Source organism: Stegodyphus dumicola, chromosome 2 (genome assembly GCF_044657685.1).
Source record: "Stegodyphus dumicola isolate Sdum_Otavi_A_Nest chromosome 2, ASM4465768v1".
Classification (NCBI taxonomy): domain Eukaryota; kingdom Metazoa; phylum Arthropoda; class Arachnida; order Araneae; family Eresidae; genus Stegodyphus; species Stegodyphus dumicola.
In genome coordinates, this window is record NC_140769.1 from 213,024,361 (window position 1) to 213,049,094 (window position 24,734).

General features: G+C 33.3%; 1 protein-coding gene and 1 long non-coding RNA gene across 5 annotated transcripts in view; one reads left to right on the forward strand and one right to left on the reverse strand.

Annotated features, from left to right (window-relative positions):
* The window catches only part of LOC146998836 (uncharacterized), a 215,673-nt gene that overhangs the window by 101,222 nt on the left and 89,717 nt on the right, over window positions 1-24,734 (reverse strand). The gene's annotated exons all lie outside the window — the stretch shown is intronic.
* The window catches only part of LOC146998837 (uncharacterized), a 101,949-nt gene continuing 79,680 nt past the window's right edge, over window positions 2,466-24,734 (forward strand). For 2 of the 4 annotated variants that reach the window (XR_015039765.1, XR_015039768.1), the window contains exons 1-3: window positions 2,466-3,142; window positions 10,508-10,566; window positions 13,309-13,514. This is a non-coding gene — a long non-coding RNA (uncharacterized LOC146998837). The remainder of the gene's footprint in view (window positions 3,143-10,507; window positions 10,567-13,308; window positions 13,515-24,734) is intronic. The other 2 variants (XR_015039766.1, XR_015039767.1) reach the window with 2 other exon arrangements.

Below are 24,734 nucleotides of genomic sequence, written 5' to 3' on the forward strand. Positions count from 1 at the left end.
AAATGACCTTAATTTGATAGTTTTTCTACCTAATAAATTTTTACATGTTATGAGTTTCTTTTTCTTAATCTAGGCGAAATAATATTCAACACATAATAACAGCATAAAACCCACAAAAGAAATGTTCCAGTGAATTTTCAGTTTCTAAATGCTGTTTAAATTTGCTTCAATCAAAGTTTTTGTATATAAATAATTACGGTAAATTGAAATGAACTGTTTTTTAAGCGTTTACAGTTAATCGAGTAATATAATATTTTTATTGAAATAAAAATTATTTTTAATGTGCAAGATTACTTTTCTTACAACGCTGGGCTCATGGTTCTTAAAAATCCTCTTGTTGCTAAGTTCAGAAACCTGTGTTATTAAAATTATTCGAATAGTTTAACTTTTATTACGGTTTCATATTTTTCATTTTAACTTTCACATGGTTGCGTTTTCAACCATATGAAAGTTAAAATGAAAAATATTACTTGTACGTAAATTTTAATATATGTAATAATTTAATGTTTTTAGAAATAGTTCAGTAGTTTTACTTTTAAACAATGGCTTTGATATAACAAGCATGTTTAATTAGTTCATCAAAAAGTTGTTAGAGACACTATCAAATCAGGAACTAGCATATTTTTCCACTCTGCAGTTTTACTGCAAAAACAGTGAATTATCCCTTTAAAAATGGTTAAAAAATATTTAATTCCTTTCATTTTCCAATTATTGAAATTTTTAAAATAATTGAAATTCTAACTAAATCCTTAGACAAAAGGTTATTCAAGAACTATACTAAAGAAATGTAAGAAAGGGGTTAACTTCAGTTACAAGGGGAATTTCAGATAATGTTATTTTCTAGTAGGTAACTAACAAAAAACATTTAAAATCCTCTTTAATTGTTCTCCTGCCACACCCTCCCTTCTGAGGCCTTCTTTGGCGCCCCAGGTTCCATAGGGAATAAAGCAATTAAGCAAGGCTCTCCTCTCTTTAACTGCTTTTTCACACAGCTGGGGGCAAAAGAAAAGGAAGGCAATGGTTTCCTGCCTGAATAGCCAGCGGCCAGTTAGAAAACTACATGACAAAAGCCCACAAGACGAATGCCCACTTAAAACCAGCACACATTTTCAGGAAATCCAAAATAACTATGACTTCCTGAAAAATTTTACGAGTAATTATTATGATTAAAAAAATTAAATTTCAAGTGGGAATGAAATTAATTTATGTAAAATCCAAGTTGTCAAAATTTAACTGGATTATTTGAAACCATGCTTTTTATTCACCATTAAAACGGTGTTTGCGCTTAATCATAATAGAATACTGTACTTTTATTTTTTTTCGTTAAAATGAAAGTTCGGCTTTAATTCTCCATATTAAATTCATATAATGCAAAATTTTCTGTAGTGTTAAATTATTCATAAATTATTCTCTGTATATGATGAAAATTTACATACATATTATACTCCTTATAATTTTGTAGAATTAAAATAAGCTGTGTGGCCAGTATTCCCTTTCACCTCCCTTTGTCACACTTATACAAAGGCACTTCCATTTCTTGCGTAAATATAAAAACAAAGATACATACATGTATATGTTTTTAATTATATTATTTTGATTGACTCTCTGTACTATATATATATATATACGAATTTAATTCAGCCGGAGACGAAAATGAAATGTGTTCCGCTACTTAAATTTATTGTTCAATTATTTCTTATTCATTTATTTTTTATTTTATCTCTATTCATGACGTATATATCGGTGTGGGTTTTTGTTAGTGTGGACTTTTATCAGCGTGCCCTTCTATCTATGTGGGCTTTTATCTGTGTGGGCTTTCATCAATGTGCGCTTTCATCGGTGTGGGTATTAGTCGCGTGGGCAATTATCCCAGTGGGGTCATTTTTGTGGGCTTTTGTCGTGTGCACTTTCGTCCTTTTGTCTGGTCACCGCATGGACTTTATGTATTTCCTTCACAATGCATTTTGCTGTGAAATGACAAACATTCTACAGTTAATAATTAAAAATAAAAGTATGTTTTGACTAACAAAACTAAAGAAAGGAATATTTATACATGATTAATAAAAATTAATTATTCATGTAATATTATATCTAGAGTAAGGTACCATCCTTATACTCATTATTGGAATTGTCGTATATTGATACTTTGATACCCCCCCTTACTTTGTTTAAAAATTTGAAATTAGATTCCATTTACTCAAAAACCAGTATTATATTTATTTGTTCCATCTGCTTAGTTACACTTAAGTGCTTAAAGTTCTAGTCATTGTACAAGGCATATATAATAAATATGTTTTTCTCCTATCTAAAATATCTATTTGTAAAATATCTTTTGAAGTAAATCTTTTAATTATAATAATGATTAATCTTTTATGTGGTAAGATTATGTAAATTATGTATGGATATTAGATTTAAGTGACTGAAATTTAAAAATTTCAATGGGAAAGTGGTGTTTACTTGGAATATTCCCATGATTCTCGAGTTACCTGGAGTCTTGTTAGACAACAATGCTGCATAAATGTACTAGACCGTTTGGCAGATGAAGCTACTATGTATTTTTCTGCATTGCATGGAAAATAGAGGTGTGTTCTTATACCTGTTACCCATCATCTGGCTTGTAAGTATGAATAAAATATTAAGATACTTATTTATTGATCTATTATTTATTGAAAAATATTTTTATGATATAAATCCAGATGTATTGCATAGTTACAAGAACTATCTATTAGTTTTCATGTTAGTTCTAAGCTTTATTGTAAATTTTATTTTTTTACTTTGAAAAAGAATAATTGTGATGAAATATTATATTCTGGACGATTATATATCTCTAAACCACAGAATTTCTAGCAGCAATTTGCCATCAGTGTCAACATTAAAAAATCATTATACTGAATAATTCACCTTATAGCTGTAAACTGCTAATATTTTGATACAATTGGACATATTATTTTAGGATATGTCTCTTAATCTTCTCTTAACTCGTTCCATACTCAAATCATCCCCTTAGAAGCTAAGATTGAGAATACTCGTCTCCTCAAGCAACAATTGGATGCTGTAAGAGTCGCATCGGACATGGACCAGCATACACCTCTTACGGCAAAAGCAAACTGTGATACATTGAAAGTACTGGAGCCCCTTAAGGGTAAGTGTGTTTTTAAATATCTCAGTATGCTAAAAAAACCCTTAGATAGCCTTGCTAATGCTTTTAATGATAATTTTAAGTTAAATATAAAAAGAAAACAACATGAAATCTCGGATAATTCAAACGCTAATTCTAACCACGAGGATGGTAAGCCTATAAGGCATACATACGTATAGTATATTTTTCAGTTGCAATACCTTATTACCACTGAGAATTTTTTGCGATTCCCAGGACGCCATAATACAGTCAAAAAGTCATTAATTCAGACACCCATACTCCGGAATGATCTATAATCCGGACCTCAAAGCTACAAACTTTCTGCGCATACGTCGCGTTTACGTGTGCTCATAAGACCTTTACGGCTGTGACTTTGCCTGTGCACATGCGCATAATACGTTTACGCATGCGCGTTTAACGTATAACAGACGGTATAAGCTGAGCTAAAATTATCTAATTCAGTTAATGTTGCAGATTGCGTTGTTCCTTAATCTTCGAATTGGATCAGGCTTATTATTTTTTGCAGACTGTTAGAGCAATTTTATAAAAGTAAGCTTGAACTTTCGATTATGTCAAACAGAATTTCCGATATATATTTACTAATATGTACAGGATCTACAAAGCAAAAGTATGTTTCGAAGTCCATTAAACAAAAAGTGGAATTGCTGCAAAAAATGGAAAAAGGCATATCCTTTGTTTCTTAACCATTCCGAAATCTGTTTATCAATTTCATGCTGCTCTGCAGGGGGGACATCGCAGCGCGCAATGAACTGGAAGTTGATTTGTCAGCACTATCCTTATCTTCAGGGCAAATGTTTTTATTTTATTCGGCTTATAATTCCTTACTAAATGTAGTATTTCATCTCGATGTATTCCGTCTTTGATATGATTTAAATCAAATTCCTTGTCATTATAAATACCACAAGTACACATCAAATAGTTTTCTGGTTGCAATTTTCTAATTTCGACTATGCTTAATGTATGCTTTACGCATGTGCTTGTTGAAAGAAATGTTTAATAAAGTAAACAAATAAATATTAAGCTTTTTTTTGTAAATTTTGATACCCTTTAGATCATAATTGTTCTTTATTTCATAAATAACGGTTTCATATTTTTAATTGTATAATTTCTTCATGCCATCTTACCAGATTTAAACTGATGATCTATAATCCGGAATCGCCAAAGTCCCGATGAGTCCGGATTAACTACTTTTGACTGTATTTACAAAAATTCTGTGGAACCCAATAAGTACTGCGCAAATCCGACACATGCGTGAGTGAAACTGTCAATTTTTTCTTTTGTACACTTGCAGTTTTAGGTCACTACATTTAATTTCTAATTTTAAGACATAGAACAATGTGAACATTTTAAATAAGTAACAGATGAAATGACAGCGTCACGTGCAAAGCAAGAAAAATGAACGTTTCTATTATAAAATGAAGGCGTCGAAACGGATTCATTTTTTTTTTCTTTGTCTGTATTGCCATATCTATTTTAAGATGTATTGTATTATGTAAAAATATTTGGTAATTGTAAAAGTATTATAATAAATTAAAGAAATATCAAAACTGCTAAAATTCTAGGCAACCCCCTGCTGCAAGTCCAGCGACTCCAGTTTAAGAAACCCTGGTATAGACAGACAACCCGGCGAAATTACGCCCTAATTGAGATACAGACATAAAACTTATATCAAAATGATGGGGCATGCATTTGCAGTTGAAAGCAGCAAAACGCATCAAAATGGATCATTAACTTTCGAGTCGTGTGATTTTGATGCGGCTTGCTGCTTTCAAAAGCATTTTCCTACAACTTGCATCCTATTTGAGATGCAGATATAAAATTTGTGGAGCATGAAATTGCTATTGAATGCAGGAAACCGCATCAAAATCGGACAATCGGTTCCCGTGTAAAACAGATTTTAAAAAACTGTAATTCTTAGAGATGCATCAAATTTCATTGCCATGAAAAATATATTTCGTCCTCTGGACCCTGAAAACGATACTAATTATGTCCAGAATGCAGTTAACACTGTAAATCAACGAAGCACTTCAAGTCAAAATTTACCTACACCACCACAACCAAAAGTTGTTCCTCCAGTCAAAAATTCTACAATGATATAACCAGGGCAAACAAGTCCACAATACCAATTTTAAATCATATCAAATCCGAAGAACACAGGAAAAGGCCTAAAACCATCCTCAGAGACATACAATAAAGGTTTTTGATAAACGTTTAATTACTGTAAAGGCCCTTATTTTTGCAGGCCGTAATTTTCACAAAAATGAATATATCGGTGATTTCGCGAGTTGAAAATTTCACGAATTTTATATGAACAGAACAGAAAGTTGAAAAATTTTAAAAGTACTTAAGTAAAGTTGGGGGGGAAAAAAAGTATTTCGCAAAGCTTTGATTTTTGCGATTACGACGGGCTCACGAAAATAAGGGCCTTTACACCAGTTTAAAAAAGACCCAAAAAACTAATTAATTATTCTTTAACTAATTATTGTAATATACCTAATTGCCTAGCTTAGCACCAAAAATTGGGAAAATTAAAATTTTTATTCCTATCGCATCACTAATTAATATTGAAGCAGGCTTAATTTAATTTGTCCATCATGTCCTCTAGCCCCTCATTCACTCAGCCATCCCTTTAAATTAGTATGGATTGAAGACAAGAAAGAATTTCAACCAATCACAAAAAATGCTGGTGGAAAAAATTGAAATAAGTGAGAGATGGAGCGCTTAACGAGGATCCTTAAGCGCTCCATCTCTCACTTTGTAATCACAGTTCAACAGCTTTCGGCCATGAAGGCGGTAGCTATCATAATCATACCACACACTCTACAACCAATCACGTTCGTCTCGATCTAGTTACTCAACCGTAAACCACAGAAGGATTTTTCGCCGATTTAATGGCTATATCCAAACTAAACAATAAAATTATCATAGGTAGAGACTTTAACTCACACCACAAAAATCGGAACTGCAGAAATGATAATTCAAATGGTCACATTGTTAATCAATTTGCCTCAACGGCCAACTTTACTGTTGTAGCTCCCTCCTACCCAACATGCTATAGATCTGCAAGCATTATTGAATTTTTCCTGCTAAAAAATATTTATCAACCATCAAGGATAGAAAGATTACGTGAACTATTCTCTGATTATAACCCTGTTTTAATGGAGGTGAATATCAGTAGCTATAGTACATCACACAAAAGAGCCTTTATTATGAACTGGGTAGCTCTAAACAACACTCAGTACCCGTTACCCGCGATACACAGTGAAGACGAGTTAGACGCAGTTATCGAAGATTTTACTAGCACACTTAACCGTGCTCTGAAAAATAGCAAGGCGGTCCCGTTGACTGGTAGGGCCAGAGATCCTGCTATTAGAGAACTTTTAGCTAACAGAAAGAGAGCTAGAAAAATATGGCAGAGGACCAGATGCCCAGAAGTTAAGAGAATTTTAAATCGGCTGAATCAGGAAGTCAGTACACGCACAAAACAAATGGTCTAGATATTTAGAATCACTCTCTACTGATGATCATGTATATGGAAAGCTGCTTCTAGATATAATAGATGCTACACAAATATTCTGCCCCTTAATGGCCCCTCTGGGATCACATACACAGAAACTGAGAAAGCTGAGTCACTAGCTGATCACTACGCTACTCAGTTTTACATTAACATCTCACACCCAGACACAGAACGCACAGTTAGTTACACTAACAATTTATACTTTTCATAACCAAAAACAGACAACATCCGTCTTGCTAAACCTTCGGAAGTTAACACCGCCACCTCCATACCTGTCCCTTTCAATGATGTTCGATCGATTATTGCGGCTTCCCCGCTCTCTCCAGATGAGTATGCGACGAGAATCGCTACTCAGACTGAATCTGCTCTCATCTGTAAAGAGTACTCGTCCCCATTCATTGTCTCTCCAATTCCGGTGTTCCCGGCACCACAGAGAACGCCTTCTCCGATGGGCAGGCGTTAGAGGTACACACCGTACAGGGCGTCGTGCAAACAGACCACCACCCTGCAGTCTTCTGGCCACGGTAAAACGCGATATCTGTCGTCCAGTCGCCTGCGTCGTGTGTCTAGCGATTTCTCCCGCTGTCTGCCGCCTGTTTCTTCTGGCCTGTAAGGCAATATACCGGTCATCTGCAGGTGTGGTTCCTCGTGAACGACCACTACTAAACCCCCGGATAGCTGTTCCTGTAGTTTTAAATTGTCTCCAAAGTCGTGAAACGATGCTGTGAGCAATTCCGATCTCTGCAGCCACACTTGTCACACGGCGGCCTTCCTCCAACTTCCCAATGACCTCGGGTAAAAGCATCCAGATGTCATCTAACAGATTGATTATTCGCCATTTCTCGCCGAGGCAGCAACTCAGTGTGATTTTAACTGCTATACGGTGTGCAATCTCTTTGCCAGAAATACTGATCTTTCACCGAGAACATGCTTTATACAACTCAGACACTCCCCCATTATGTCTACCTGCATATCTGCGCAAGTGCTACCGTAGATCACCTTACTTAATCTCGGGATTGGTCTTTCTGTCCGCTCTGCCTCTTCGTTCAGCTGATATGCTAATTTTTCGACTTCGTCCTTAATTTTTGCACACCAGTGTATTTCACGTGCTATACACAGGATAAGGTACAACCCAGGAACCTGGAAATGATGTGTGTCTTTGTACCCTTCTAAAGGAGTATGGATTGAAAACAGCCTAGGCCTTCCCCGTAGCACACTGTAAATCACACTTCACCCAATAGGATTACTCCTCTGCCAGCCAACAGAAGTTCAACAAGCTCCCGCCTACCACCTGACTACTGAACCATTCAGCCTTGAATACTCGAGGAGAGGGGGAAGAAAAAAGAAGAAAAGGGCTTTTTCTTCTCTCTCCGCCCCCGATTGCCTCTGCTGCTCACACTCCAACTAGCTCTAGGTTTTAACTTCAAAACTCATCATCTTATATTTGCTGCAAACTCTGCCATTACTACTGATTATAATGTCACAATTGCTTTCATTTCATTTCACTGCCATAACTGCTCTTCGAATTTTTATTTTTACGAACTTCAGCAACATTATTTCTTTAACATTCGTAAAAGTATTAACTTACTACACTGGGATAAGGCTATGCCCAGGAACCCACTACAACTGAACATTAGTTCATCGAGGAAGGGCATACTCTAAATGAAGCTGCAGATGTCCAAATAAAAAAGGAAAAGAAAACCTATTCACAATAAATTGTTTCAACAAAGGAAACGATTGTGTGATTTTAGATGACAGTCGGAGAGTATTAGTATCAAATATTTTATTTCATCATACCACCAACAAATATTTTCTTTTGTTTCAGAAGCCCATCAAAAACTTACATGACAGCAAATGCAAATCTAGTATAAATAACGTTTATGTTGCTAAAATAAATTCTGATTTCCAAAGATGGCCTGTTTCTCGCATTGTTGGTAAATCATGGTTGATGGGCATTAAGAATGGTCTTTCCTCTAATTCACTGGACACACACAAATTAGCAGCACGTTGGTGTTAATTCTTTTTAATTCTGTATTAAAATATACAACTTTAAACTTAGTTGACATATGCGGCATTTGAAGTGCAAATAATAAAAATTTTTCTTAAATACTATGCTTTGTTGCTTATCTTCTAGAAATTTAAAGACCTGGAATTCTGCAATTCTGAGTAAAAAATGAAAATAAAAAACAATTAACACCAACAAAAACTTGTGGTAACATGACAGACAAATTATTACAAATACTACAAAAGATCATGCCTTTTCATTTTATTTAACCATATGTTAAAGCAGTATTCTTTATTAGACCTGGAAAAGTTAGAAACAGGAATATATTTTACTACAAAAACTACACGACAATTTTGAAATTAGAAGCTTTTCTGTATGAATTCCACTCTAAAACAATGCAAGTGCAGTCTTGACGATAAGAAAGTCAAATTTATTGAAATTTAAATTTGTATTTCCATTTTAATTTTCATTTTCCTAAAAACATTTGTCAACTTTGCAGGATTTCATCTTCAAGTATATATGTACAGACATTTAAAGTTCTGATGTATTAACATCTCGTGGAAATACACCTATCCCTCGATTTATACAGTACTTACCTGTTTTACATGATTTCAGTTTTACACAGTTTAAAAATTAACAGATTTCAAAAACTTAGTAAAATAGTATTTGCTGCATAAATGCAAATACATACATTTGAAGTCATTTTTTAATCTCATTTCTTTGGTAACACTGGTGGCAACAACAAGGATGGGGATTCCCCGTGTTAGGGGAATCTCAATAGTATGTATATGTATTTCATAACAGTAAAATTTTAAATTATATGGTTCACGCGAACTAATGCAGTATCAGTATTTTAGCAGCAAGGATTACATCATTTTTATCTACATATCTGAATGTTTACTAGCAAGTTTTCAACATTTATAGTTTTTGTGGCATTTTTTATAATTTATGTAAATTTTTTAAAGTATTATAATGCCAAAACGATTTTTAAAAAAAAATCAAAAATGAAATTAGAAGCAAAAATTAAAATATTAGATCATCTATGTAATAGAGAAGGAGTAACAAATGTTGCTAAATTTTACTCCATGAACGAAGCCACAATAAGGACAATTAAAAAAAAAAAAATGAAGACTCTACTAGAAAAAGAATTAGATATGGGTAGAAGACGAAAATTTAAAATGGATTCCAATTGATACTGATGCTATTAGAAACAAGGCTTTAAAAATTTATAAAGCACTTAAGAATCGGTCACTATCGACTTTGTCAGATGAAAAAAAGGTATCTTTTTCCACAAGTCATGGTTGGTTTGAGAGATTTAATAATATTTAAACAAAGGCATTCTTTACATAATCTAAGATTGAAAGGAGAAAGTGCATCTGCTGATTCGAATGTAACAACAATATCCAGCAAAATTTGCTGAAATCAATTGCCACGATCTCCTACATTTCTGATCAGATCTTCAATGCTGACGTGTCTACGTTGTTCTGAAAAAAAAAAAAAAAAATACAGTCAAAAGTCGTTAATCCGGACTCGTCGGGACTTCGGCGATTCCGGATTATCGATTTTTCCGGATTATAGATCATCAGTTTAAATCTCGTAAGATGGCATGCAGAAATTCTAAAATTAAAAATATGAAACCGTAATTTATGAAATAAAGAACAATTATGATCTAAAGGGTATCAAAATTTACAAAAAAAAAAAGCTTAATATTTATTTGTTTACTTTATTAAACATTTCTTTCAATGTAAGTTGTTTAAGTTGCTTCATTTTATGTGATACTAATACTTTCTCTTTAATTCTATAAACAGACATAATTTCTTTTCAGTTAAAGAGTTCTGCTGTTCAAGTCCCGTTAATTGCTGTGCCGAGAATACCGACTAACTGGTCAATGGAAATTTTTTCGTTTTCACTAACCTCTCTGTCACATTCTTCATGTCTTTATCCATTTTTTTCAGCAATTTCACTTTTTGTTTGTTGGACATTGAAACATACTTTCGTTTTGTAGATCCTTTGGAAGTTCCAGCATCGGAAATTCTATTTGACATAATCGAAAGTTCAAGTTTACTTTTATAAAATTGCTCTTACAGTCTGCAAAAAATAATAAGCGGGATCCTATTCGAAGATTAAGGAACAACGCAATCATTAACATTAACTGAAATAGATAATTAGATAATTTTAGCCTACACCGTCCGTTATACATTAAACGCGCAGGCGAAAACGTATTCTGCGCTTGCTCACACGCATATGCGCAGTAGTCAAGTTCTTACGCGCTCGCGTAAAACGCCTGTGCTAACGCGGCACATGCGCAGAAAGTTTTTAGCTTTGAGGTCCGGATTATAGATCATTCCGGATTATAGGTGTCCGAATTAACGACTTTTGACTGTACCTTGCAAATCAGCTAGTGGTCATAAGGTAGTGAAAAGTCATACAATTTTTTTCTGTTGCAATGCTTCAGGCAATTATATAATGAAACCATTGGTTATTAACAAATCAAAAACACCATGTTCATTTAAAGGAACAAATATAAATAACCTTCCCTTTTATTGGATGCCTAACAGGAAAGCACGGGTCACTGCCATAAGGTTCAATGAATGATTTCTTACCATGTTTGTCCCAGATGTCAAAAATTATTTAGGTAAAAAAGGATTGCCTTTTAAGACTCTTCTTTTAATAGATAATGCACCTGGTCATCTTCAAAATTTACAACACAAAAAAGTAGAAATAGTCTTTTTGCCCAAAAAATACAACTTCTTTATTACAGCCATTGAATCAAGTAATATTTTCTGGCTTTTACAACATTGTGTATATCAAACAAACCTTTAGGTATATTTTAGAAAAAATGGAGAATAATGAATCTTACTCTTATGGATGCTTGGAAGAAATTTACAATCTTAGATTGTGTTGGACTGTCATATACTCAGATTAAACAATCAATGCTCAACGCATGCTGGAAAGCAATACGCTGGATGTTGCTAAAGATGAGAATGATAGATTACCATTAGAGTGTGAATATTCTCAGATCACTAAATTGGCTCAAACTGTAGTAGGAGAAGGTTTTGAGGATTTAGCTCAAGCATATATTAAAGGAATAATGGTTGATGAAGAACTAAATGAGGATGAGTTAGTTAACATGATTCATGAAACAAATAAACATGATGAAGACCAATCTGAACCAGCTGCATTCACAGCTAAAGTCATCAGTGTAGGACTTGAATTGGGAAGAAAATTAGGTAATCATTTTTTACAATATGACACAAATGTCGAATGAAATCTCCGATTCCAAGGGGAGCTTAGTAAGTGTTTAAATCTATATACGGATGTTTAAAAAGATTTAGGGGGACAAAAAAACAACAGGCAATTGTTAATTATGGATTTCATCATGAAGTCTAGTCGATGTGAGATCTCCCCTAATTTATCATCTATTGAAGCAGAATTGTATCACGAATACTCAAGTGATGAAAGAGACATCATACCAATCAAGAAGAAAAAACTAATAATTCATGAAAGTGATGTCAGTCCAAAATCAACTCTAAATATGAGAATATTTGTAGAAATTTCCTGTTCTTTCAATTCGAGCCACAATTTTTCATAAATGCTACATACTTTCATTACATTATCAGGTTGCATACTTCTGATGTCTGTGTAATTTATTTAATTGATGATGTAATTTATTTAATTGATAACTAAATATACTCGATTATGTTTTCACAAGGCTTGCTAATGTTTTTTTAAATAACACGAAAATAATCATGCAATGCAATAAAAATAGAACATCATTTTCCTGCCTCAGAATATACTACTAATAACAGGTTGTTTAAAGAGCAAAATATACAAAATTTAAATTAAATAATTATTTCCTTTTACTCAGTTGAATATACATTTAATTCATAAACATGTATATGCAGATAAAATTAGCTATGTCAATAAAGTTCTGCAAAGAATAATGAACGTGATCCTATTAGTTAAGTGTTGCAACTTTATTTCATATGAAATATTTTCTATATAGTCATTCCTTAAAAGTAGTCTCTGAATAATTAAACCAATTAAATTTGTTTCTAAATGTACTTGGGTTAATTGATAAAAGCAAGGCTTTTTTTTAAATGGCAAGCTGATTTTTAATTGATTTCATACTTAGATACATCATTATACATACATTAATAAAATAAATAAAATTCTAATTATGTTAGGGCAGTTTCCATTTTGCTGGTGTTTACTAAAGAAAATTTTACAGATAGCATTTTTAACAAAAACGCTGTTTATGATCATTTAAGATTTAAAAATAAATAAATAAATAAATAAAGAGAGAGAGAGATTATTTTGTAAGTATTCATCAAGAATATTTCTTCCAATTTATGTTTTCGAAGAAACGCCTTTATTACACCAAAGTAAAAAAAAATTATCCCTCTACCAAAACTTAAATCTGTATCGATTAAAAAAGAACAGTAATGCGTATTTAATAAGAACACAGGAATAAATTGTATTAAAACTCAAATCTATTTGTAAATTGTTCTTCTCTAAACTTATGCTTTGAACCTGAAATATTTTGAATGAAATAGTGCTTTTTTATTTATTTTAAGACTTGATCTATTTTAAATTTACCTAAAATACCTAAAATAATTATTTTAGCTTTTCAAGAGTTTCTTTTACATTGCTGAATTTGATGAAGGTGTACAAACGGTGCCAAATTCTTGGTTTTGGGCTGATATGGATAAATGACATATGTAATATGAAAAAATGAATCAAACTGAACAAAATGATTGCATCACATCAAGCCCCAGATTATTGAGAACTTTGGCAATTTCACCGGGTTCTCTAAATTTTTGCATCGACAAGTATGATATTTTCTATAATTATGTGTTCTTGTTGCTCATTTTTCTCACTGTATAATTTAGAAAGCTGAATAGAACATGGAAAATGCTGTTATGAATGACATCAGTACCAAAATATTTTTAAAATATAGTAACATCTCCATTTTTAGTACTTTTATCCATAAATTATTAGTACGAGTTGGTAGTTTGGTTTTTGAATCTTAACATTATTTTAATTACCAGACTAGTTGTTTAAAAATAGGAATGCATGTATTAAAAAATTCAAAAATTAACAATCATATCAGGATATAATATATATTTGCTTTAACATTTAACTGCATTTTTTTTATACAAATTTGATGCTCTCAAAATCTATTCGGTCACCTTAATTTTGCAGTGGAAAAATAATGAAATAGTATAATCCTACAATTCGAAACCATAAAAATTCTATTTGATTTATTTATTGAATAAATTGTTGCAAAATATCTGAAATTTGCAGAATTTTATAAAATAATGTAGCCATGACTGTTAATTTAATTTTACATCAAATATTTCGATAATTATACATGAGCAAATAAATGCTGCTAGAACATTTAGATGTTTAATCTAACATTAAACGATTATTTAATTCATTCTTTTTGCTTTATGTTAAATTATTGTTTATGAGTGATAACGGAAATTTAAAATTTTCAGTGAAAAAGGCATAGAAAAGTTAAAGTTGGCTATGAAGTTTTCAGACATCGAAAAGTGCAGAATTTGGTGCGGAAACAACAACAACAAAAAAAAAAAAAAAAACACCAGCGATTTAAATTCTCCGATTCTTCAGATGAGTAAAAAAAGTAAACAAGTAAAAAACAGTAAAAAAGTACTATAGTAAAAAAGCTAGCAGAGCTGTGCTTGCCATTGCTACCAGAGTGCACACAAGGAAAATATTTTCAACCAGAATTTTCTGCATCTGTTTTAGCTAGTCCTCACTGCAAATCTGAGGACTAATACTCCAAAAGCAGGCTCATCAGAAAGACCCAATAAAGGTTTCGTACTGTTGCATTCCTGTACAGGTTCATGCAATTTGGAGTGATTAACGATGACACTTAATAAACACACAATGTATTTGCCAGTATTATTCAGGACATCTCCAAAAACATGTTTACAGTCGTCCAAAAACTGCGACAAGCACATTGAAACAATCAGCAACAGAGCCTTTAGGCTGTAACAGTGAAGACAGCTTCACAGCAAAGTGCTAGAGTACAGCTCCCGACTAGGTTCAGTCTTCTCAGAACTCGACGTACTGTCGAGATTCTCGACGCTATAACTCGCGATGCACTCCACAATAAGCACTAGAATACAGCTTCTGACTCAGTTCAATCGTTCTTGGAGCTCAACACACTCCAAGATAAGACTCGATGATGCACTAACTCGCGATACATTAAGAGACTCTCTCTACGCACTCCCCAATCAACTCAATACTAGACTGAAAATCAACTCGATAGACTCGAGATACTACTGCTACTCCGCATACAGGCAGGGTTTATATAGCTTTTAGCATGCATTCGAGAACATTCTAAGTCAAACCAGTAAGAACTCGTTCTAAATGGTTCTCCATCCGTCTACGGCATATTGCCAATTTCGCTGAAAGATGTTGCCAAATGGGTGATTTCTCGCCAAATCTAGCAAATCCTAAACCTGCTTTGTGGGAAATCTATCTTACCGCAGCTGGAAATTTTTTAACAGTAACTTTCTGAATTTGCCAATAGTCAATTTTTTAAAAGTGTTCTGTTTTCAGGTTTTTAGAATAATTATGTAATAAAGACACAATAACACGCCGAATAAATACTAATTCAGAAGTCAAACAACAAAAATCAGCGTTATATTTACAAAATTTTCACAGTGACTGTTTACTGTGAAAATTTTGTAAATATAACGCTGATTTTTGTTGTTTGACTTCTGAATTAAATATGTAATACCCTGACCTTTTCTCTTCCGCAGAACTTCAACATCTAATCTTAAAAAATTTAAATTCTTTATCTAGATTACAAATATTGCAAGAAAAGGTGGAGTTGCTGAAAACTCCTAACTGTGCAATCAACCGAAAAATTCAGAATTAAATATATTCCAATTAAAAACTGAATTAGAACTTCAATTTTTAGAGAGAATGTTTCTCAACAACATAGCTCCTGTGGTATTGTAAAATAATATTTTACATTAATCCTAATAGTTTTTTTTTTTTTTTTTTTTTTTATTTTATTTTGTTTACTTTTTGCACACATTTTCATTTTATAAAGTAATTTCTGTTACGTTTTTGCTTAAATGAAATTTTCTATTTCAGTATTATCTTATTTTCTTTATATAAAAACTAACTGCATAAAATGTACTAAAATACAAATATGGAACTCAAAGCAATGAAAACGTTATGATTTTATAAATAAGTTTCCATTACATTTGCATTTTATTTTGAGGAAAGTTAGATTTCTTGAGTGTTCTGTGAAGTTGAAATAATTTTCTTAAATGATAGAATAAGAAATCTTGTTGGTTATGCATTTATAGATTAAAGTCAATTTTTATTTATATATTTATTTATTTAGGTCAATGAATTGAAACATATTAATGTTAAAGGAGACTAACGTAAACATATTAATAGTAATCGTAACAAATATTTTGAAGTGATGTCGGACACGCTAGCCGAAGAGTACAGTTGGGTAAGTGAAAAAAAAAAGGGGGGCATTTAAATCCCTGAAGTTATCATAGGTTATTTTACATAAGTCAACATTTATAAATATATTTTTATGTACATCATCATTTACAAAATATCTTGATAACTTACATTACGTATAATATGAAATCTGCCAAATTAAGTCACACCCAGCACCCGTAGCTCTCAGCCTGAGTCAAATCTTAATTATTCAAAAAATCGAATAAAATAAGACCAGACTTCCATGAATAGTGCATAGTGCTACTAAATGCATATGTGACCATCCCAGAAGAAATAAAGCAGGTAGATATTAGCATCTGGAAAGATATCCCAATGCATGAAGGAAAAGTAATATATTTAGTGTATGAACCTGTTATGTCAAGAAGACTTTAAATGAATTAGAAGACAACATAAAATAGCAGTTTTATCTGATCGCAAATGTTTAAAATGTTATTTAAAATGTCTAACTTTTTTTTATTCTTAAAATGATGTTTAATCCTCATTTGTTCTGCTATTTAATTTTTATGATGTATTGTTACTTAGTTTGTTATCTATCCACTTGTCAGTAATTGAGCTGAATTAAGTAAAGCTTTGTTCTTTTACATTATATTTTACCGCTCGATCAGGCCGACTGCCGTACCAAAGCACTCGGGTTCGAATCTCGGAAAAAGTTCGGGGGTTGTAAATGCATAGTGTCTGTGCATCATGGGGGCACCCAAAATATGCTGCAAGCCGAAAAGTTCTTTCAAGAAGCTGATCGTAGGGAAAGAGAACTTGAAAATCCTTGGACTCGTCCTCCGTGTGATAGTTGCATCGCAAAAATGTTATGGTTTTTAATTAATTGACTTTCTGTTTAAATATGCAGTAATTATAATTAAAAATTCACAAGTAAATTTTCCATTTAATGTATTTTTTAGAGATAGTGCAAACTCATCTCCCTGCAACAATTGAAAAGAAAGGTGCTACTATAACAGTTAATCTCAAAAAGGTTGGTGGGTGGTAAATGTATAGTGTCTGTGCAGCATGGGGGCACCCAAAATATGCTGCAACAAAGTTGCTACTACACTCATGTCCATAAATTAAGGATAATTCGGAGTCACGCGGAAATCGAACTCTAAAATATACTAAAATATCACCTGTAACATCACAACACACATCTTCAAGAATCATATGCAAATTTTAGGAAGTAACCAGATGACACCGATGGTACTTCACAATGACGAGAATGTAAGAAAGTGATATATAACGAATACAGGCAAAGAAGTAAAATTGTTCGCAGGCACTTTATAAGCATTTCAGTGCAATAACCAAATAGTTCGCAGGGGCTTTATAAGCATTTCAGTGCAATAACCGACAAAGGACGCATTTGGATGATTTTTTACGTGGTAGAATTATCGGCCGTCTGGAATGTGGGCATACCCAACTGGAAGTATCAGACAAACTTGGAATTGCCCAGAGTGTCATCTCCAGCCTTTGGCAACGATTCCCAGATGATGGTAATGTGAGTAGACGTTACAGCACAGGTCGCCCCAGAGTTACAGCGCCGAATAAGGACCGGTATTTGGCAGTTACTGCCAAAACAAACAGGTGGAGCACAGCCTGAGACCTGCCTCGTCAGCTCTCTTCAGCCACTGGTACGACAATTTCAAGGCAGACCGTGTACAGACGTTTAGGGCAGATTGGTTTATATGTTCGTAGACCTGTCAGATGCGTTCCACTTACTGCAACTCACTGTCGCCTGCGGTTAGCCTGGAGTAGAGAGCATGCACTGTGGACACCGCAACAGTGGGCTTGTGTGATGTTTTCCGACGAGTCCAGGTTTAGCTTGCAGTCTGATTCTCGCCGGACTTTCATATGGAGAGCTCCAGGTATTCGTTACCACCAAGAAAGCATCATTGAACGACACCGTTACGGTGGTGTAGGAGTGCTCGTTTGGGGTGGAATTATTCTGGGTTCCAGAACTGACCTTCATGTTCAAATTGGAATCATGACAAGCCATATCTATCGGGACGTCATTCTGGAACAACATGTACATTTGTTTCGGGGTGCCATGGGCACACAATTTGTTTATGGATGACAACGCCAGTCCTCACCGTGCAAATATCGTAAGCGAATGCCTTCAATCGGAGGATATCACCCGTACAGACTGGCCAGCATTCTCACCAGACTTGAACCAGTAGAACACGTGTGGGACATGCTTGGCCGACGAGTTGCAGCCCGTCAACCTCCTTCTACATGTCTACCGGAACTTCGGAGTGCATTGCTTTTTGAGTGATGTAATATCCCCCAAGATCAGATCGATAATTTGATACTCAGATGCCTAGGCGTTGTACGGACTGTATTGCATCGTCTGGGAGACATACAATGCATTAACAATCAAACCAACCATGTAATATTGGTTTTTTGTAAATAAGTTTTTTTTTTTTTTTTTTTTTTTTTTTTTTGGTAATTTGCTCCAGGGAGAAAAAAAATCGCTAATTTTTTTAATAATATCAAACATATAGCATCTGTTTTTGCTCTTTACCTTTTGTTTAATAAATAAGCTTTACAAATAAGTCAAATTTGTTTTGCTTCTAACTTTTCCTTTGCCTGATTTTGCATTATCCTTAATTTATGGACATGAGTGTATAACAGCGAGTACTTTTGTGTACAGAAGCTGTCTTGAAAGCTTAGAATCTAAAATTTTAAGTTTGTATTTGTTTTTACTGAATTGTAAGTATTATAAATTCATATGTTTGGAAGCGTCCGAGTTTCAAAAATAATAAAAGTATAAATGATAAATAATAAAGCTTCAAAATAGTAAATCAAACAATCATCAAAATGTTTAGTACCTATTTAAAAATTTGGAGCTTTCTTTCAATTTTAAAGTAATTTAAAATTTAATAAATAGCTTTAAAACTCTTGCCAGTCACTGCTCATCTCAATGCATATAATAGCATTATAATTTTTTATAATAATAATGCATATTTTGTTTAATTTCATGAGGCTGAAGGAGACATTGTAAACTTATATTATGAATACGAGTCATATTTTGTAAAATTCGATGAAAGGCCATTCGAAAAACATGTATACATTGACAGAATTGCCGATATAAATAAAATATGTTATTAACAATATTAACTTCTTATTAATTAAGAAAAGGCTGCATTAAATATATTAAAAGGATCTTTTAAAATTTTTGCAGGAAATGAATTTAAGTTTCTCTTAAGTGAATGGATATTTTTATATCTTTATTACCGTATTTGCAGGCGCATAAGGCACATCCCCCTTTTTTTATACACATTTCATTATAATGAATTTACAGTATTTTAAATATAAATACAAAGTAATACTTTATACCCACAATTCATCTGAGGAAGAGCTTTTAATTTTCTTCATCAAAACCTAAACACTCATCACCATAGCTAAATGAAAAGTCACTTGAAACCTCTCCTAAATCAGCATTCGAGTCCTCATACAACAGATTGTCCTCTGTACCATCCAGTGTATTAATAATGCCACACTTCATACATGATTTAACCTCTGCCTCTGTTTTCACAGCATCCCAAGATGCTTTGACCCATTCACAAACTTTCCAAATGTTAGGCCTTCCCCTTCTTCTTGATGGTGTAACCTCAAAATTTGAAGCCTGCATCCAGCTTGCATGCTTTGTTACAGCAATTTCAACATTGTTTTTGAACCATAATTTGCCAACAAACTTAAGAAACACCAAACAGTTGAAATTTCCCACACTTAAAAGTCGTTCGCAAAAATTGCAGTTTTCATGCCAGATGCACATTTACTAAGCTCTCCGTAACTGTAATATTCCCACACATCGCAAGGAAACAAGAAAAAAATAACATAACTCCAAAAAAAGAGGAAATTTCCAGAAATTAATGCAATCAAAAACTGAGTATCGACATACAAGATGCACCTCCTTTTTTTCCCGACTTATTTTCAAAGAAAAAAAGTGCGTCTTATACACTAGAAAATTTGCTATTTAAAACTTTCTTACATTTATTGGAAAACAAATTGTTTTATATGCTTAATTTCATTCACATAACTATGCTCACTGTAGTTATTGGCTATACTAAATATTTGAATGAAGAAATGTAAGTTTTATTTGCACAAAAACTATTAGCATATGTTTTATAGCAATACACGCAAGTACACAAAAGTGATACACAAAAACTATGAGCATATAGTTTTATAGCAATTTATGAGAGCAAAGTTTTACATAAAAATGTAAATTAATCATAAACGCATCTGTTATATAATTTCAATACAATGAGATATAACAATAATCACTGAGGAAATCTGATATGATTGTGATGACTATATTCAATAATTAAAAAATTCCAAAGATTCCAGTAAGATTTTAATAACTGGAAGAGTAACTTCTTACTGGATCAATAAAACGCTTTTCTGCTGTTATCAGTTTTACTGGAGGAGATGTCTGAAATACTGCTATTGCGACATTATACTGATTAAACTAATGTAACACTGTGCGACACCCACACAGATCTTTAAAGCAGCAATTCTCAACAGGTGGTACACAAGATAAAAAATAGGTGGTAGGCAAAGAAACAAAGTTCAAAAATTCTATGAAGAAAAAAAGAACAATTGTTAGAAAATTCCTGTGATTGCACTTCCACTGAAGATTTCATAAATAACAACTTTTGGCTACACCGAAAAAAAGAATTTAAAGGCATTTCAAATAAAGCTAAATTTTTATTGCCTTTTCGCACAACCTATTTGTGTGAACAAGGATTTTCTTCCATGTTTTATTTGAAAAATAAATACAGAATAAAATTAAAAGTGGATCACACTTAAAGCTAAGTGAAATAAGGCCAGACAAAGAAATTGATCTCTCTTAAACAGGCCCAAATTTTACACTAAATTTAAGTATATAACTTAAATTTTGATAATTAAAATGGTAACCAATTCTTAATTAATATTTTTTATGTGTGCCTATTTAATACAAATAGCCAATAGCTTGTGCAAATGGCAAAACATTTATTTTTTCTATTTATATTGAGAAACTGAATAAGTATTATAAAATGTACAATAATTATACTGGTTGTACTAAGGTTTTTAAATTTTTGTTTAGATGGTATGTGTTAGTCAAAAGGTTGAGAACCGCTGCTTTAAAGCAATTAAATTTATGTCACTTTGTGAAGTTATACAAAAGTCGCAGTGTGACATTAACATCATTATCGCAGCATGACTTTACTACCATACTCAAAGACAAAGAAGCAACAATAACAAAAAAAAGAAGCCAAGAGAAAAAATTGGTATCTTACCTCTCAGCCTCCACATCCACAGGGCCTGTTTGCTCACATCCTCTTCTTGGGCGCTTCGCATTCCTATAATAAACAAAAATAGGTACAATTTTATTACCGAGACCATAATAAACCACAGTGACAGTACATGCATAAAAGCACCAAACTTGGCACACACATCCATTTAAATCATAAATTGACATCACATAAATTTAGATACTTCTAAATGCAAGTGAATTATGACTGCACATAAATTTAGATAGCTCTAAATTTTAATTTACCACTGAAATACTGGTATACTTTTTAAACTTTTTAAAAGTGCATCGAATCTATCTATTTAGAAATTGCCAGAGATGAAAAATTTGCAATAAAATTTTGACAAAGAAAAGGCATCATTCATGATTGTGTGTGATTATGACAAAGCCTCAAGGGCTATCTGCCTGTGCCTTTGTGGAGCACTTTCTAAGGGAAACTGGCTTGTATACACGTTACACATGGGGAAAACCACGAAAACGCCCAGCCCGTTCCTGGGATTCGAACCTCGGACCGACTACCAGCGTTCGGTGACTCCACCGCTCGGCCGCTGGTGGGCCTCATTCGTGATAGAAAATTAGGCTTAAACTATAGTCCAAGAACCATGAAATGAAACCATTTCATCGATAACTCAACAACTAAATGGCACCTTTAATCTTCTAGGTGTATCTACGGATTATTTCGTATTGAAAGATGGCTTTCCAAATCACGACACGCAGAATATTCTTGTCAGATTTTGATAAATACGAAATGGTTTCGAATGAATGCGGCAACTGGCAGTAGGGAAATAGCAATCAATAGAGAAAGATGTTACAGCGCGAGGTTCATAAATAAAAACCTCGTATCCAGCCACACTATCTGCCGACCTGTAGGCGATTTTCGTGCCGAAACCGAAAAATACTAAGAAGCCTTCGACCGAAAGCTTTGTGTATGCAAAAAGTTTGTGAAACAAAATTTCTTCTATAAAATAAAATGCAATTTGCACTGAACCCATGAATTACTTTTAAAGAAATTAATATCACCTAATTTACAAATAATTTCTTTTAGCATGGAATAAATACTTAAACAGGTATCTTACAATTACATGAAATAACGTAATCTTTAAAGGCATTGATGTATACAATATAAATATTTGCTTGTTATTTTATGAAATAACAGTGTCTGGGAAGCCCACTCAAATATCCTGTAGAATTTTAACAAATTATTTTATAGGATACAAATATGCATCTGTTTTTTTATGAAATATGTGAAATTCATGCAAATAAAATTAAGGATTATGAAATTTATTTTAATATAAATAACTCTGCAAAAAGAAATATTCAGGAGACTTTATTCCCCTTATTTTCCTATTATTGTCATCATAAAAAAATAATAGCATTTATCTTAAAGATAATTAGCTTATTTAAAAAATGCAATCTGTAAGCACTTTCTTTAACTCGATATAAGATCCATTTATTTTAAATACTTTTCTAAAACTTTTTATAAAAAATAAGAAAATAATGTAAGCACAAACCTTGTGGTTGAAAAGTTATGCAAACCTTGGGTTCAGTACCCCTCAAATAAATAATGAAAACAATCTCAGATTTTATAGGATAAAAATTAGGTCCAAACGGGCAATTTTTTTCATTTACAGACAATCATTAGATGTTTGGGCTAATGCTACTTTGGACTAAAAGTATTTAAAAGCTACAATTTCAGACAGACTGTCTTGTACACTTAAAATACAAATGTTTTATTAATTACACTGCTTGCCTTAAAAATATGTTTCTTAATCAAAAATTTGCTAAATTTTTATAAAACATAAACTAATACTTATAAAAGAGCCTGAGGCAATTTGTTACAATTAATTAAATTGTTCAACGTTGTTTAATTAATTGTTTAGGCGGTCAGAGCCGGAACAGCTAATGAAGTTTACGAGACTGTGATATTACTTTCGGTTTTGTGAAATGAAGAATTACATAGGATACTTTCAGATTGAAGTTCTGTAGAAACAAAAAAGTAAGTACCATCCCTCTTTCTGAAGCTCTTTATTTGTTTATTGACTTTTGGTAATTAAAAGGTCACTAAAGGAGATATCAGCGAAAAAACATACATTGAAAACAAAGTTAAAACAAAACGTTGCCGACAAAAATATCCAAAGAAGTGATTTGGAAGTGCTGAAGAATAAGTTTAAAGTGTTCGAGACAAAGATAAATTCCAATTTCGATTCTTTGTTCGGGTTATGTATTGAAGAAAGTGCAGTCAAAAGTCTTTAATCCGGACATCCATAATCCGGAATGATCTATAATCCGGACCTCAAAGCTACAAATTTTCCGTGCATGCGTTTACGCATATGCATAATACGTTTACGCATGCGCGTTTAATGTATAACGGACGGTATAAGCTAAGCTAAAATAATCTATTTCAGTTAATGTTGCAGATTGTGTTGTTCCTTAATCTTCTAATTGGATACGGCTTATTATTTTCTTTTAGACTATTAGAGCAATTTAATAAAAGTAAGTTGGAACTTTCGATTATGTCAAACACAATTTCCGATACTGGAGATGATGGTAATGTGAGTAGACGTTACAGCACAGGTCGCCCCAGAGTTACAGCGCCGAATAAGGACCGGTATTTGGCAGTTACTGCCAAAACAAACAGGTGGAGCACAGCCTGAGACCTGCCTCGTCAGCTCTCTTCAGCCACTGGTACGACAATTTCAAGGCAGACCGTGTACAGACGCTTAGGGCAGATTGGTTTATATGTTCGTAGACCTGTCAGATGCGTTCCACTTACTGCAACTCACTGTCGCCTGCGGTTAGCCTGGAGTAGAGAGCATGCACTGTGGACACCGCAACAGTGGGCTTGTGTGATGTTTTCCGACGAGTCCAGGTTTAGCTTGCAGTCTGATTCTCGCCGGACTTTCATATGGAGAGCTCCAGGTATTCGTTACCACCAAGAAAGCATCATTGAACGACACCGTCACGGTGGTGTAGGAGTGCTCGTTTGGGGTGGAATTATTCTGGGTTCCAGAACTGACCTTCATGTTCAAATTGGAATCATGACAAGCCATATCTATCGGGACGTCATTCTGGAACAACATGTACATTTGTTTCGGGGTGCCATGGGCACACAATTTGTTTATGGATGACAACGCCAGTCCTCACCGTGCAAATATCGTAAGCGAATGCCTTCAATCGGAGGATATCACCCGTACAGACTGGCCAGCATTCTCACCAGACTTGAACCAGTAGAACACGTGTGGGACATGCTTGGCCGACG